An 18,186-nucleotide genomic window follows, 5' to 3' on the forward strand; every position below is an offset into this window, starting at 1 on the left:
AACTTTCCTAACTGTGTGACATTATTTTCCCTATTTTCCAGATGAGGAAATTGAGGTGAAGGGAACAGTGGCAGCTCCAAAATTTCAATCAATAGGAGGGATTTATGGGTCATCACTGGGTTGTGGGGAGACCAGGAGATTTGCTGGGTCTGCACAGCAAACACATTGCTTTTACTTCGGTGTGTGTTTTGGGGTGGCTGATGGCCCTCCCTGGCTGAGCCACACCTTGGCACCACCTCTAGAGGGAAGTTAAGTCTCTGGGCCAAGGTCATGCAGCTGGTAATTGACAAAGTCAGAGCTGGGCCCCTGGGTCATTGCTTCAGGAAGCCTGTGATGGTCGCTAGTGTGAGGGAACTTGCAACTCGTCATTAATGAGTCATTAACCTGGAGTTTACAGAGGACACCCAAGGGCCTTGGTCTTTTCTAGCTTATAGGTTAATAGGGGAAACCCATTATTAAAAATGTACATAATGACACATACAAGGAAGGCGCATGTGGCAGGTGCACAAAAACGGTAATTGGGCAGAAATCTTTCTGTGGGATTGAGTTGCTGCTGGGTGAGGGGAGCTGGGTAGAAATGAGTATGATTCAAAGTTTTGATGAAGAGGAGATGTATGGTCATATTTAAGCTTAGCCTACCTTCATTATGGGCTCCAGTTCCCTCATTTACACAAGGAGGGGGTTAGATTCAGTGGTTTCCAAGTCCCCACCCAGCATTGACACTCTAGGACTCTGGTTTTGCTTTCAAAGCAGAGAAAGCATGGAACACACTCAGCACTTATTCTCTCATCCATTCTCATGACCTTTTAAAACTTCCCAGAGAACAGACATTTCCATGTGGGTTGTCTGTTTTGAGATTTGTCTGTGGCCTGATCTCATCAGGAACCAGTTTCCCCCAGTCCTTTCCCAGGAATGCATGGATTTTAATATTCATTAGAGTCAGGAAAGTCAGCTGCGGGAAAAGGAAAACAAAAATCATCAAGTTCTCCAAAGCCAAACAGAATCGGTTTGGGATTCTTTGTGATTTTGCATTATTTAAGCCAATGCTTCCTTTGATAGTGAGGATGACCCAGACCGTTTTATTGCTCTTGCCCCCCAGTCAGAAGTTGAAGACTGCACAGGATGCTGGGGAATCCGTCTGCTTCCCAGAAGCCAGCTCCCTCTGCACTCCAACCATCCCCCCTCGGAGAGTATGAGGAAGATGGCTTTAGCGTCTGGTTCCAAGCCCAAGAGTCCTGGGTGCATTAGGACAAAGGTTACCAGTACTCAGAGTCTAGGGGCATCGCAGCTGCCAGGAAATCCACAGAGCTGCCAAGCACCTTCCATCCAAGGGTCCCAATGGCATTCATGGCGAAGAGCCATAGAGGGAAGGAGTGGCATGGAAGATGTAGGGGGAAAGGAAGTAGCTGTCTTGAAGCTCCGGGGCTCAGAGACTTTGTGGGGCCTGTGAGGGAGCCTGTCTGGAGACTTTTCCAGGTGGGAGGAAGCCACACGCTGTCCCGACTGCCTCTATCAGGCAAAGCAGAGCAATGGGACCTGGGGCAGAGGAAGGAAGAGGGAGAGGGGCCAGGGTCAGTTCACAGGGATGTCTTCCCCTCTTCTAAATCTGTAACTCAGCCCTCCTGCTCATTTGGGGATCTGGGTGACCTTTTCTCAAGGACTGCTCCAGCCAGTCTCTCCCAGCCCAACCTTGAGACGACGACTCCTGAGTCTGGAGGTTCCCGCCTGCACGTGGGCTGATACATATAGTCCCTGCTGCATCTCATGGTTCTCAAGATCCAACATCACCTCCTTATGCAGTAATGGTCACAGCTGGCTTACAGGAAGGACAGTGCATTTGGGATGTTCTGATTCAGAATGTGAGCAAATAAGAGAGTGCTGCTGTTCCAACTCAGAGAAAATGCTGCTGACCACTCCCTGGGTTTAGGGCTGCAGAAGGAATGAGGGAGAGAGAAAATCGAAGAGACCAGCATCCCTGCTTCCCACAGCTCACAAGTCTTTTGCCGGACACAGATGTGTATAATTCTGGGGGAGTCAGGGGGGCTATGGGAATATAGGGAGGATGGAGAGATTTTCATCTCCTCCCAGCAGGTAACAGGGGAAATCAGGAAAGCTGCAAGGAGGTGGGATTGATTCAGAATTTGAGTATCGTGGGATTTTGATAGAAAGAGATTGGGTGGCATTCCCTAGCAGAGGGAGATTTTGAGCTAAGGCACAGAAACAAGAAATGTTGTACACAAGGAGTGGCATGTATTCAATGTGACTGAGCCATGGATGTCTGGGGGCGAGTGGATGATTAGAGTAAGGATTTGAGTGAATGTGAAAGATGAAATTGGAGATATCGTGGGTCTTGGCCAGATTGTGGAGGACCTTAATTCCACTCTAATGACTTTGGATTTTATTCTCTTGGCACTATGTTTTGAACGAAACCATCTGCATTCTTTTGTACCTTCCCATTGACAAGAAGACTGTGTGGAGCCAGGAACCCTGCCTGGCAAAGGCTAACCCTGTCCAGGTGAGCTACGATCTTGTGGCCATGGCAATCTCTGTTAGCCCCCTGCTCTAACCCACTGAGTTGCAAGCCTCCAGAGGAGCCAGCCTGGATATACTTGGGGAGGAGGTGTGAGGTGGCTGGCAGAACCAAAGAGCAGCTCGAGTTTCTGCTGAGCCAGACTGTGGTCCAAAAGCAATACAATGTAGTGAATTGAACAACTAAGTCCCAAGGCTCAGGATACATGGGATCCTGTTAGCTCTGCCATGGATGAGGTACGCCGTGTTTGGACAGACAATTTGTTTCACACACATTCATTGAGCATATATTGCCTGCCAGGCACTGTGCTAAACATGGCGATCTGACAGGAGCAAGACCCAGTCCCCATCCTCAGGGAGGCTCACAGGCTAAATGAACAGGTTGTCTCAATGCCATGTGCTAAGTTTCCATAGGTTCCTTTTATCCCTGATGGTCTGTGATATCGTTGTCCTATGCTTCTCTTCCTACACACCAGAACTAGATGGTGCCAGGATCTGGTCTACCAGGCACAACTCCCTGGGCTGGTGGGCTGCTTCTTCCATTTCTCTCCAAAAGAGAAAAAGTATGCAGGTGCCCCAGGAGTCCTGCTTCCTGAACTCCTTCCGTCCATAGGCATCTTCCATGCACAGCCACACAAAACCTTGAACTTGCTCCTTGCTGGGAGTCAGGACTTGAACGGAAGCTCTCATTGAGGGGTGGGTAGTGTACGCAATGGGTGCATTCAGTATAGATTCCAGAAAAGGCCTTGATTCTCCTCTTATCTCTGTGGCTTGTTCTGGAAAGGGGTGTCTTGCTGTGGATTTTCTCCAAGATTATGGCTGCCTTCCAGATACATGACCTCCCAAGGGTCAAGGAAAATCCCACTGCTTTAATGAGCAGCCAGGACACACAGAGCCCAGCAGAACAGACAGTGCCTTGGACTCAGGAAAACACAGACAGGCTTCTCCACAAGGAAAGCACTCGAGGCTCAGTACAGAAATCTGCCACCGACCACCCTGACTCTTAGCCCTGTCTGTGCTGCTTCCAGTGCACATTCCTAATGGAAACCAGATTCCACCTTACCACCATCCCCACCTTGCCTGGCTCTATCCTGTGCCTGGGGTCTGCACACCGGCTCGTCGCCCCCTTGGCAACACCAGACCCTTCTCTCTATCAGCCCTTGCCTTGTCTTCTGGGAAAGCCCCACTTTGCTGGCACCACCTCCAAGAAGTTTTCTGATCTCATCCCTGTTGACCCCACAACCCCACTTCTCGGTACCCGCTCAGTGCTGACACTGTGGAGACCCTCTTATCCAAAGCCTAGCCCCCTTCACCTGGTGTCCCCTCTTAGTGCCTCATTCCTGCACTTTGTGTCTAGAAAGAGGCATGGACATAAGGGCTTGATCATCTAAGGCAATGGTCTCCCCAGGGGGTACACAGCCCACAATGGGTGCTCTAGATGCATGGGTTAGGAAGAAAGTTTTGAACCTTTATTTGTTTTTTTAATCCTCAAGTATGGGCTTTAGTTAATAATGATGTATCAACATGGATTCACAAATTGTGACCAATGTAGTATAATAATGTAAGATGTTAATAATAGGGCAAACTGGGGGTGGGGTATATATGGGATATATGTACCATTTTCAGAACTTTTCTGTAAATCTGGAACAATTCTAAGATTTAAAAGTTTATTTGAAAAATACTTTCCTTTTCACAGTCTATATATTGTGAATATTTTATAATGAACACAATATGCAAATCACTATGTACAATATAGTTAAAACATATATGGGTTCAGCTTCATGGCAGCAGGACTCACATTGGCTAAAATGAGATAGAAGCTCCTAGAAGTAGATGGTCTATGAAGACTCTGGTCTGTCAGTTTGTCCAGGGACCCAGGATCTGTCTTTCTTGTCTCTTCACTATTGTTGGGTGTCACCCTTATCCAAAGAGCCTACAGTGGCTTGCTACCAAGTCCAGGGGACAGAAAGGAGGACATGAGGAAGGGGGCAGATTCAGGAGTTTGTACATCTCTTCTCAAATCCCACTGGCCAGAACTTAATCCAATGGCCATACCTAGCTGCTAAGGTGTGGAAAATATAGTCTTGATTTTGGATGGCTATACGTCTGGGTAAAATTTTGGGGTTTTAGTACTGTAGAAGAAGGGGGAAAGAGTATTGGGAGGCAATTAGCATTCTTTGCCACGATGCATTTTATTGTATTTATGATTTATAAGTAAGTAGATGTGCATATATTGAGGGTACTGATCAATTTTTTTTTTAAACCCATAGGAGTATACAATGACAAATATTTAGGCCACAGGTTTAAGACTCTGGCGAGAGGACAGGTTTCTTTTCAGGCTCAGGCTTCTTGGACCCTGATCAGAGATTTCACCCCAAGGTCCAATCAAGTCTGCAGAACGTGTGTTAAGTTTCTCTGCTGCTTGGTACCAGGTACCCAAAAGTCTCGTCTCCCTCGGGTCTGTTTCCTCGCTCCCCAGGATCTGCAACATCTCTCGCTTCTTGCACACAGGGAGGCTTATCTGTTTTCCTTGGGGGTTCTTCACTTCATTCGGGGAGGACTAGGGAGTGAGGAAGAAGAGTGAGGGAGGACAAGGACAGTGTCTGAGAGCGATGGCAGCCAGAGAAAGAAACAATGGCAGATAAAGACTGAGAAAAAGAGAGAAGTAGAACGAGAGTGGCTAGACATTGGGCCTGGAGCCCAGAAGAGATCACAGAGGTGGAGCGGGGCCAGGCGGAGGGGAGGCCCGCAGCGAGGCCAGCCCTAAGGGAAGTGGACATTTATCTGGGGGCCTGTGAGGTCACTTACCTCGGAAGGTGGGGAGGGCGAGCTGTGCAATGTCGGGCCCAGAAGCGCTGCTCAGAGCCGACATCTGCAGGCCTGACCTGGCCTGCTTTGCCAAGGTTGTTCCACCCTAGAGCTAAGTCTGAGAAGGGAAGAGGGGTCCCATCTCTTCCCTATCTCTGCTGTGCCCACCCTGCCTGGGCCTGGCTTTGTGCAAGCCCTGTGTTTATTTGTACAGGTGAGTTGTTTATTTCTGTCTCCCAGAGATCACAATTCCCTAGATTCTGCCCTTCCAGCCCCATGGTGCTTAGGAGAACAGAAGTTCAAGCCAAGTGGCCTGGGAGCAACAAGTATTAGAGGTGATTCCCACTTGGGGAGACTGGGGAGTGCTTCATGGAGGAGGTACCAGTCTCGAAAGACAGGAAGAGGGCTTTTAGCAAGTAAAGATGGGATAAGAAGGACACCTCTTCATGGCAGAGAGAAACATGTGGTTAAAGGCAGGGCAGCCCAGAACAGACTCAGTGCCAAAGGGGCAAGGAGGAAGGAAGGAGGAGGGAGACAGCACCAGGAAGCTGGGGCTGATCCCCATACTGGTAACAAAAATGCAACAAAGTGACGTGACTCTAGTTGCAACTGATAAACACAACTCTGTGTTTCATTTTCTGTCTAAAGAAGATAGGGCTAGGGCCAAATTGTCTGACAGTAGACAGCATTCTGTAAACCTCCCTGCCCCAGCAGCCCCGGACATGTGGCTTCCATCTGTGCAGAGGGATGCTTCTTTCTTGCCCAAGGGGTTGAAGCTTCACCTGGACCCTGGACATCAAGCTCATCCCTGCCACCATGGAGTGGCTGCGGATAAGGACTAGAGCTATGGACCAAGCAATCAATGAGGCAGGTCATCAGTCAACCCACAAATACCTAGTTTCCCCTTGCTTCTTTCCACCGGCTTCTACAGCACTCTATTGTCGTAGAGCTAATCCAGCTTTATTTATGTACGTTATTTCTTTCCACTTATTTATTTTTCTTGAACCTCTTCCTTCTGTTAACTTGCATGACATAGTGCTGCCTACTTCTTTTCCTGCCTGTGATGGTGCACTTTCTCTGTCTCCTTTGCTTTTTCCTTTTCTTTGCTCACTCAATACTGTCAGCCTTTCCCATTACTTTTTTCTTCCCTGCACATCCTGCTGAGTTTGGCAAACACACTCCTGGCTTTAAGGTCACCTCTGTAACGGAGGTATTCACCTGCATAGATGGTATATTGGCTGGGATACTTTGGGCACCACATAATGGAGACCTTGACTCAAATGGCTTAAACAATAAGGACATTTATTATCACATAACAAGGAATCCTGAAGTACAGGTTTCTGTGATCAGATAATGTGGTGGCTTGATGATATCACCAGAGACCCAGGTTCTTTCCGTCTTTCTGCTCTGCCATCCCTAGCATGTTAGTTTTTGCTGTGCTCACAAAATAACTGCAGAAGCTTTAGGCAACCCCTTCTTACAGAGGCAGATGAAAGGAGGATTGTCTTTTCATCTCTCTTTAAGATTAAAGGTAACTTCCCTAGAATCCTCTTTGCAGACGGTCATTCTCATTTCATTGCCCAGAATTGCATTCCATTTTCAATTTTAAACACTGGCAAGGGCAATGATTGTATGGGACTAATCGAGATTCACCCTCGAGTCCTGGGGTTTCATTCCAGCCTCCTTGAAAACATGACCATTCTACATGTGAATAAAAGTGGGGTACAGCTAGGTAAGGAGAAGGGGGAAATTGCCATTGGATAATCAACAGTGGTGGCCCAATCTCTGTCTCCAGCCCAAATGTCCTTCTTAAATCCAGCCCTGTGATTTCTACCTTCTGGATATTTCCATTTGTGTCTTAACTGCACCTCATGTTTACCACATCCTTAATCAGGCACATCATGCTTCCTCAGAATAACTCCCGCTGACTCCTCTAAATTGTTAATGGTTCTGCCTTTCTCATAGGCTCCCTTCCTGCTGGTCTTTGCCCTCCTTCCTTTTCTCTTCCGCCTATCAGTCACTAATGTAGTTGAGAGTGAATAGGAAGATTGGATCTTTGCGAACGCCCAAGTTAACCTGACATGGCAAATTGTTTTCATCTTGCACACCTACTTCAGTTAATTATGAGCTGATATCCAGTGCCTTGCATGAGAGGGATTCTCAAGCAAGTCTGGGTGTGGGATAAAGAGCAACTTATTGATTAGCACTGCCTGTCATGGACACTGGAAATGGAGTAGCAAGATGCATGCCAGGTGTTTGCTATCCCCAGGCTGGGATGGGTTCAATGGAAGGTAAAGGGATCTACGTTGTGGGAACAATAACAACAATAAGATTAATATTAGTTAGCATTTATTTAGCACAAACTATATACCAGGCACTGTGATAAGGACTTTTCATGGATTGTCTCATTTGAAAATCACAATAACTCTGAGAGGTAAGCACCAGAACTACACCCACTGGGATAACTGAGACTTAATTAAGTAACTTGCCCAATACTATGCAACTAGCAAGTGGCAGGGGCAGGATTTGGTATGGCTTATCGGACTCCGGAGCTGATCTTCACCGAGTCACCTTGGCCGCTGGGCCAGGGTATTCATTTCCCCTTTTTAGAACATTCCTCTCAAGCCTGGAATGCACACACAAGCCACCTGTGGCTCTTGTTAAAATGCAGATTCTGATTTATTAGGTTTGGGGTGGGATCTAAGATTCTGCATTTCTAGTCGGTTCCCAGGAAATGCTGATGCTGCTGATCCATTGACCAAATTTTGGGCAGCAGGGCCCCGGAAGGCAAGCCCCTCAGTGCAGGGACTTCACCTTGTTCACCTCCATTCCCAGTGTCCAGAGCACATGTTAGGTGTTCCGTGAATATTTGCTGAACAAATGAATGAATAATTATCATCGTAACTATCATCACCACCATACATTTTATAGCAATGTTGATACTTCAAAGCATTTTCCTACCTACTGTCTAATTGAAACTCAAGGCAACCCCTGACCGATGCAGAGCAGACGTTGCTTTCTACTTACTCCCTGGGCACGCAGCTCCCCTGTGTTTCCCAGTCTACCTTGAGTGACGTGTCATCACTGAATGTGGGCAGAAGGGCCAGCCTAGTACCCCTCCTCTGGACTCCTTCCTCCGCCCTTTCTCTTCCCCTGCCTGGCAGCTGGATGTCGACACAGAGGCACCCTTGGAAACCCTGTTGAAGGTGGCAGAGCCCCTGGATCCTGGATCCCTGAATGATGTGGGAGTAGTTTTCATTGCCATTGCCGGGCAATGTCTCTTATCTTAAACCATTGAGATTTGGCACTTTATCTTTTTTTTTTAATACAGTTTATTGAGATATAATCACATAACATACAGTCATTCAAAGTGTACAATCAGTTGTTCACAGTATCGTCATATATAGTTGTGCATTCATCACCACAATCAAACTTTGAACATTTTCATTACTCCAAAGAATAAAATAAAAATTAAAATAAAAATGAACATCCAAAACATCCCATTCCCCTCCTCCTCCCTATTGTTCATTTACTTTTTTAAAATACAGTTTACTTGAGATATATTCACACACCCTACAGTCATCCACAATGTACAATCAGTTATTCATAGCACCATCATACAATTGTGTGATCATCACTAGAATCCATTTTTGAACTTTTTCCTTACTCTAAAATAAAAATAAAAGCTAAAAAGAACACCTAAATCTTCCCATCCCTTCCATCCCACCTTATTCTTCATCTAATTTTTGTCCCATTTTTCCACTCATCTGTCCATGCACTGGATAAAGGGAGTGCAAGCCACAAGTTTTTCACAGTCACATAGTCACACTATTGCTGGTGTTATCTTAACTAATACTGTTCCCAATTTTTTTCAGATGAGGAAGCTGGGGTTCAGAACAATAAAGAGATTTTTTTTTTTCCCCAGGAACACAAACCACCTAAAGAAAGAGATGAGATTAGAATCCAAGTCTTCCTGCTCCTTCTACTGACTTTCCCTGAGCCTTGGTGGGACTCACCTCGTGCCCTCTGATGGCTTCCTCACCTTGCCTGCTTCCTGCTCTTTGCCTGTCCTGGGACTGGGGCTGGGGCACAGTGGGACAGCAGGGCAGGCAGGCAGAGCGGAGAGCCCTGGCGTGAGAAAGTAGCTGGTGCAGGCAGACTTCTGCCAGCCATGACTGCTTTCTCTGTAGCTTGTAGGTTTGGACTCTACTGCAGAACCTAATCTTCTGGCGTTCAGATCCATGCCATGCCTTTCTCAGAAACAGGGCTGGTAATCCCAGCTGTAGGTGGGGTTTGCTGTAGGAAGGAAAGTGAGCTCCAAGGACCTCCTCCTCTCACCTCTGCTCAGCTCCAAGAGTGGGTTTTCCATCAACATCCACTGTCCACCGGGCAGGCAGGGGCCACCCGAGACCCTTCAAATCCGTGGGGAGTCCCCAAAGTTGCTGTTAGCTTCTGTTGCTGTTGTTTTTGTGTGTGAATCTTGAACAAGGATCTGTAGCCATGGTTGAATGTTCTCACTTTTCCTGTCCTTGCTCACCCCATGGAGAATTAGAAAAAAGAAGGGAATTGCCAAAGGGGAGTTGGATATGAACCACCTGGACTGGGCAGCTCTGGGATGTAACCTCCCTGAGGGCAGGAACCTGGCTGTTTTTTCAGCTCTGCCTTCCCAGTAGGCCTCAGTACATTTTTTTTTTAAATAAATGGATGGATTCATTAATCTAAGCCTCCAACAGCTAGTAATTATGTAATTCGACTTGTTTCTGAGAGCATTTTATCCTAATTGTGAAGTAGGGAGGGTTTGTTTCCAAAACTAAGCCATCTCCCCCAGGCTTCACCTCCTGCTTCTCTTGAGGTCCTTTGCTCATCAGTAAGGGTGCAGGGGGGCTATCTTTTGTGTTTTTGCTGTGCTGCAATGTAAATAGCACTTGGCTGAGAGTCGGAAGTCCTGAGTTCTGGCTCTGGCTTAGTATCTGACTTGCTGTATGCCCTTTGGCAAGTCGCTTTACCTTTCTGAACCTTCAGCCACATCATCCCCCAAGGTTCCCCGAAGTTCTGATCTTCTAAGACTTGTCCCAAAGGGAGACTCTAATATTAGTCATTCATTTATTACCATGAATTTAGGCCCCCTAATGCCTTCCCAGAGACTCTTCCATTGTAAATCTCATTTCCGATGGCGGAACGAAAGGATCCTCTTTCTGGTAAAAAGAGAGTCAGTCATGAGGGGGGAGCAGCCCCTGGAGGGTTCCTGACTCAGTGCTACACTGAGGCCTGCTTACCCTTCCTTCGCCCAAGTCTGCCTGGTGCAGCCCACCGGCCACTGCGCACTTGAAAAAAGCTCACTGCTGGTCGTATCTGTGGGCGCTGGGGAAGACTGGGGCAGGGAGGGAGAAAGAAGGTCTCATCCCACATCAGTCTCTACAGAGAGGGGCCTGTGCTTAGCACACAGGGGCCCCTGAGAGATGGATTTTTGTCTTCCAACCCTGGTAAATTAATCCTTTAGCTTCTGGGATTGCCCACCCAGCCAGCTCTGCTCTTTCCACAAAGCAACTGTGAAATGAGGGGCTCAGACCAGACTTAAAGAGACCCCATAAGCTCTCATGACCATCACACATCCCTGGCGGCCCCTCTCTATCCATGCTTCACTAAGTGAATCCACATCCTCCAGCTTCTGCTGTTACCTTTTCCTTAACATCCAAATAATATGGCTTGAGCGTCCGTCCAGTACCATGGGAAGTCCAGAGCCTTTCCCAGAGCCCTCCAAATATTTCCCAGGATTCCTGGAAAGCTTAGGAGTTTATATTCTCATGGTTATTTTTGCCTTTTAATTCTTGCCCTTATGAAATCCTTGATTTTCACATTTTGCTCCCCTCCTCCCATCCCCCACCCACACCCTGGGGCAGCTGCTCTCCCATATCTCTCTCTTGTCCACAGTTCAAACTACAACCCGTTCTCCTTCCCCCAAAGCACACTAACACAAGGCTATTGTACTGAACAGATTTTCCCAAGGGTTGGGAATAGCTGACTGGGTGGCACAGGGTGGGAAAAAGCTATACGCTGAAGGTCAGGCACCAATGTTTCTAGAAACTCGTTGGCCCTTCCCTGACATGGAACATTTTTCACTGCCTGTGCCCCTGCCCCCCAGCTTAGTTCTGCATTCCCTCCAGGTTAATGGGGATCCCTTCTCTGAAGACTTTTGCACCCATGTCCTCTTTTCTAGGGTCCCAGATCTGAAAACTTCAAAACATCTGTCTACCAGCTCACAAAGGAATTTTGCATCTAACCTCAACACCTCCCTGTGTTCTGAAGTCTTCCTCTGCATAGCTGAAAGGCTCCTTAAGGAGCTTTCTTAAATCCCAGATGTTTTCTATCCTCAGGTACACGAAGAACCAAGAGAAACTCTGAAATTGCAATTTCATTAACTTGGGTTGGATCAAATCTTAGTCAGCTAGGACTCCCTCATTCATGGAGAAGAACCAACCCCACAGGCTGTGTAGTTTTTCTCTTCCCATCATAAATGTTTCCTTGGGTTTTAGCAAAGCAGGAGACGGGGACTCCATTAGTTTCCTAGGGCTGCCGTAACAAATTATCACAAATTTAGTTGTTTAAAACAACAGAAATTTATTCTCTCACAGTTCTGGAGGCTAGAAGTCCAAAATCAGATTCTGGCAGGGCCGTGTTCCCTCCAGTGGCTCTACAGGAGAATCCTTCTTTGCATCTTCCTACCTTCTGGTGGTCATCGGCAATCAATCCCTGGTGTTCTGTGGTTAGTCTCTGCCCCCATCTTCACATGACCTTCTCCCAGGTATGTCTCTGTGTGTCTTCTCTTCTTATACAACACCAGTCTTATTGGATTTAGGGCCCACCCTACTCAAGTCTGATCTCACCTTAACTAATTACATCTGCAATGACCCTTTATTTCCAAATAGGATTAGGACTTCAACATATCTTTTTGGGGGACACAATTCAACTCATAGTGGAGACTCTGCTTAGCTGGGATACTGTGAGGGCTTCCACAGGCAAAAGGAGAGACGTGTTATGTAGCAGGGACACCTGATGCTAGAGATGGGTGGGTGTGAGATCCTGGGTTCTGGTCACTATAGGGTGAACCAGGCAGGAGAGTCCAAGAGGTGGTACCTGATGAGATCAAGTTCTTGACCCGTCAACTCCTTCTGTGTGTACAGGCTCAGGTGTGACAAGTGTCAGATTGTGACTGAGTAGGTTAGGGAGAAAAGGAAATTCTTCTGGACCGTAAGGTTCTAGAGAGAGAAGATGTCATTGCCAGTGTTGGGGGAAACAGAGTAAGGACTGGCTGGTCTGTCACTGCCAGGGTAATGAAGACACTGTGCATGGCTATTGACCAATGGAAGAGAATGGAAAATCCAGAAACAGACTTCTGCACCTGTGGAATTTTGAAACATGACAGAGGTGGTGTGGCAGATTGAGGCAAAGTTAGGACTACCCCATAAACAAAGTAGAAAAGAATGGTTATCCAAGCAAAAAAAGATGAAATCTATTCCCTACCTCACACCATATAAAAATAAACCCTCGAGACTGACTTAACTCTCAAAAAGAAAAATTTTAAAATTTTAAACCTTAAACTTTATTTTCTAAATTTAGTGGAAAATATGGGCACATATCTTTCAGATCTTGGAGAAGGGAAAGGTTTCTCAAACAAAACACATGAAGTGTTAATTTGGAAATAATAAAGCAAAGAACATCAAATGTTATCTTGAAGAAAGTGAAAAGCCTAGTTACAAACTAGATTAGCTTAAAGAATACATAAAGAACTCCTACAGATCAATTAAAAAAGCATAAGCAATCTAACAGAAAAATGGGGAAGAGACATGGAAAGGCATCACCCAGAGATGACACTCTGGCAGCTAATAAACAAAGGAAGAGATACTCAACTTCATTAGCATCAGGGAATGCATCCATTTAATTGGCAAGTTAAAAAGTCCATCCAATCCAAATGTTAGAGAGGATGGAGATCCACAGATCTCTCATGCATTGCTTGTGGGTGGTAAATTATTACAACTACTTTAGAAAATGTTCACCTACTCGACAACCTATCAATTGCACTCCTTTCTATATGAATAAACTTTTCACACACACCAAGTGACATTTCATAGCAGCATTGCCCACAATAGCTGAAGCCTGGAAACAACCCAAATGCTCACCACCAAGAGAGTACATTAAAAAACTATGTATAATATTCCACATGATGGGCTATTATACAGTATTCAAAATAAATGAACCACTGTGACACACAATATGGATCAATCTTCATGATATAATATTAAGCATAAAAAGTAAATATCAAAATATAACCTACAACCATGATACCCATTTTATAAGATTAAAAACAAATCAAAGTATGTGTCTTTTTAGGAGTACATATGGATGAGACAAAACTATATAAAGCAGAAAGCAAGGGAATGATGCATCCAGAATTTAATGTATCAATTGCATTAGGTGGGGAGAGCCAAGAAGGGTATGTGTGTACGTGAAGAACCATGGAGCTTTTGTGTTGGGTGGTTTGCTCTAAGAAGTTTGTTACATTATGAAAAACAAATAAATAAACAAGCAAGTAAGGTCATTGCATGGGACAATGGTAAGAGGGCATTATGAAATAAGTATTACAATTAATCTAGTTCCGTGTGATAGAAATCCATTTAAGGAAATAAAAGGGGGTGTGGCAAATTAAGAGGGATTACAGTGGAAAAAGCCCACTGTTTGGAATCAAAGGATCGCAGTATGTGTCCTTGAGAAAGTTATTTAATCATTCTGAGGCTCGATTTCCTGCTTGCCACAATGGATGAAATTACCAAGAGCTACATCAAATAGGTTCGTTGTGAGGATTAAATGAGAAAACATAAGTGAAAAGCATTTTGTAAGCTGTAAAGCGGGACATACACGTTGACCATCTCCCGACTCCCCCCACTCTCTGCCATGCACCCCACTAGCAAGCCTGTTTGCATGTGGGAAATCAGGTTCAAGTGAGTATCTGGGGTGGTCTTGATGGGAAGTAGTCACAGAAGAGCAACGATCAGTCAGAGGGGGAAGGAAGGCGCAGTTCAGTTCCTCTGTCTGTGTGATAATTAGGTTGGGGATTTTGGGGCTGATTAAATGTATCAGAGTCGTTTCCCCAGGGTGAACAACTCACTCACCTCCTCCACCTCTCTCACGCCAATCTTTTGTATGCTTAAAATTTTTTTTAAATTTTCTATTTTAAATTTAGTGGCAGCCTAGCATGGTGGTTCTTGTAACAGAAATGACTAGGGCTTCCCCATATCTGGTTTTCCTCTTTCATAGGCACACAGAAGTCTACACTTCCCAATCACCTCACAGCAAGGAGGGGCCATGTAAGTGACTAATTAATGGAGTGTGGGTAGATGTAATATGGTCAGGCCATCTTCACATCTAACCAGGAAAGCCCCTGCAGAATCTTCCAGCTCCCTATTTCCTAGACAGATTGATCAAAAGGCCACAGGGTGGAATGAGGCAGGGTTCCCGAATGGCCACAAGGAGGGAAACTGCCCTAGGGAGACATCTGGATCTGCAGGGGCTTTGCATGCAAGAGAAATGTACTTTTGTTATGTAAAGTCACTGAAATTTCAGAGTTTATTTGTTACTGTAGCATAGCTTAGCCTATCCTGACTAATACAACGTTTTCCTCACACCATCCTGGGTTTGAATGCTGATTTCATCATTCACAAGCTGAATGACTTGGAACAAGTCACTTAATGAATGTGATCCTTAATTTCTTGTCTGTGAAATGGGAATCACTAAATCTAATTCATGGGATTGTTGTCAAGATAAAATAAGCTAATGTATTTCATGCTCCTTTGACAGAGTCTGAAATAGTGGGCACTACCACTTGCTAGGCTCTGGGAGAGATGATTCAATATAAGATACATCCCCTTCTTTAAGGTGCGTAGACTTTATTTGAGAAAAAAACCCTTATGCACAGGAGAATGTAACAAAAATCATACAAGGGATTGTTGGAAGAGTAGTACACACCATCAGTGTTACTAGACTGTGCAGGAGGGTGTGCTCTAAGGAGACTGGGAGAAGGTAGGTTACTATCTGACATATCCCAAGTCGTTCAAGGACTTGCACTTTCCAAGTCCTCTAAAGCAAGAAGCAGCACATGTGAGCTCCCAAGTCACCATCTGCACCTCAAGGATCAAGCTGGGACAGGGTGGGTGACTCATACTGAGAATCTTTAGACATACCTGATCTGATTAAAGGGGTCAAAAGTTTGCACCGAGGTGGACCCAGAGAAATAAGGAGGCAGAGAGGCCCAGGGTGTTCTATATTTGGGTGATTCAGAGGCAGAGGGATGGATCTAAGGATTGACAAAGCTCTTCCAGCCCCAAGAGGCTCAAATCCCCTAAGGCAGAGCTATAGAAGTCAGAGATGTCTGCAGCTCTTCACTGAATTGAGGAAACCCTTCCTTCAGATCTTGGAGGGCATAAGGGAGGGTCAAGAGTAGACCAGGCGAAAAAGGAACCAGAATCAGCCCTTGGGTCTTGGGGATCCTGTTCCTGTTTTTATTTAAGGCCTGAAATATCGATAAGGCTCAGAGTCTGGACTGGGGCCAGGCCACGGGGTGTGGGGTGGGTGGCACGGTCAGGGTTCAGAAGTCAAGCCTCTGTCAGAACCCTCCTTGGGTGGTGGTAATTGCATGCCTATTAAGCATGCATTACAGGATCTGAGGAAAAGGGTGGGTTTCCGCCACTCCCCACCTCTGTGAGGAGAAACTGAAAGCAAATATTTGTAACAAGGAATTTGGCCAGAGCCTCAGAGATAGAAGCATTTGCATCAGACCTTAGCTTTTAGATCTAGAACAACTTTGTTGGATCTCTTGACACCATCTGCCCAAATCTCATTTGTCTACATAATTTTCTTTATTGTCAACCCTGTGAGTAATTTGGACCCAAACTGGGGGCTGGGCCTGGATGATGTCATTGCACGGACCCAGATTTCAAAAAGCGCTTTCTTTGTTTCTTTTCAGACTACATCTTCAAGCTGCTGCTCGGCCCTCTTTCCATGGCCCAGGCTCACAGATTGGGAAACCAAGGCCCGGGAAGGGGTGGCATGTGTGAATAATGTCACAGCAGGTTAGAGGAGGAACCGTGAATGAGCCTGAAGTAGCCTTTATAGACCAACATTTCTCTAACTAAGAGCTCATGCAGCTGCTACTCTTGGCTCAGGCCAGTAACTGAGCCTCCCTGAGACTTGGTCTCAGCTTCTCAAAAATAGGGACATGTTTCTCTCTTCACTGGGATACTGTGGGGAAGGAATGAGGTTAAGACAGAGGGAAGCATCTCACCCAGAGCCTGGAGCATCACAGTAGGCCTTCAGGACAAATGGAATGTGAAATCTGGATTTACAAGGATGGGGCAGGACCATCCAGTAGAACCGCCCCCCACTCCTCCCCACCCCTCACCAAGTCAGCAGGGAGCTTCATTACTACTTTTCCTCCTTCCTTCTTCTCCAGCTCTTACCTCGCAGCTCCCTCTGCACCCCTCGTTTCTTTGTGTCTCCCCTGTTCCACATCATGGCATGCCAGCTCCATGTTTTGGGGAGGATGAGGGTTCAGGGTAAAAATAGAAAACTTCTGCCTAGTGCTCAAAGTGACTCTGGAGTAGGGGGGCTGATCTAGGACAGCCTTGGGGGCCTCCACAGATCTTGGGACCACATCGACAAAAGCCAGCATGGGAAGCTCCCTGTTTCCTCTCCATTTCTTTTCCCTCCTCTTCTAGGCAACCTTTTATGACTGTTTTTTGGGCAACCCTGGATGTTCATTTAAAGTAGGATAAAGATGTCGGGGTTGGAGACGATAGCACAGTGTGATCCATTCCTAGCAGCAGCTCCTCTCCTCCTGGGGCTGCCGGCAGAGTTAATTCCTCCTTTGCAAAATGTGCATAATATACCCATCTTACAAGGCTTTTGTGAGGATCAGAGACCACACACAGTGCCTGACACATACCAGGCCCCCAATAAATGATCTCGATGATATTTGTGTCAGGTGCCACCTGCGGTGCTGGGCAAGATAAGCATTGGGGCTGCCCCCATCTCCTTGTTTCCTAGATCTGCCCTATGGGGTGACACAGCACAGGTGCCCTCGCTTCCACTTGGCAACTCTTTAATAGGGGAAGGCAACAAGTGGGTCCCTAGTTTGCCAGAGCTGCAACGACAAATACCACACCATGGGTTGGCTTACACAAGCATTTACTGTCACCTGGTTTTGAAGGACAGAAATCCAAAATCAGGATGCTGACAAGGCTGTGCTTTCTCCCAGGGTTGGCAGCATTCTGTTGCTGGCAGTCCTTGTGACGTGGCAAACTCCCTTTCCTCTCTGGCTACTTCTGACTGGCTGCAGCTGAATTTCCCCTTGATAAGGCCTCCAGTCACACGGATTTAGACACACCCCCTTCCCGATTCACTTTGGCCACAACTTAACAAACAATAACGTCTTCAAAAGGTCCTGTCTACAAATGGGTTCACACATACAGGAATGTGGATTAAGATTTGAACATGTTTTTCCTGGGGACCACGATTCAATCCCTGACAGCCCTCCAGAGAGGTCTTGTCCTGACTAATAAGGCCCAGTTCTTTCAGCGGTTCCTCCTATAACCTAATCCTCTCTCTGTGCTTTGCAGACTTCTTTGAGGCAGCCCACATCTGTCAGCATCCCTTTTAAAATGCGGCCCCAGGGGATGAGCCCGGACCTGGCATCATGGGATAGAGAAAATCTTCTTGACCAAAAGGGGGAAGTGGAATGAAACAAAATAAGTTTCATTGGCTGAGAGATTTCAAATGGAGTTAAGAGGTCACTCTGGT

The sequence above is a fragment of the Choloepus didactylus genome, chromosome 8, assembly GCF_015220235.1.
Source record: "Choloepus didactylus isolate mChoDid1 chromosome 8, mChoDid1.pri, whole genome shotgun sequence".
NCBI classification, from domain to species: Eukaryota; Metazoa; Chordata; class Mammalia; order Pilosa; family Megalonychidae; genus Choloepus; species Choloepus didactylus.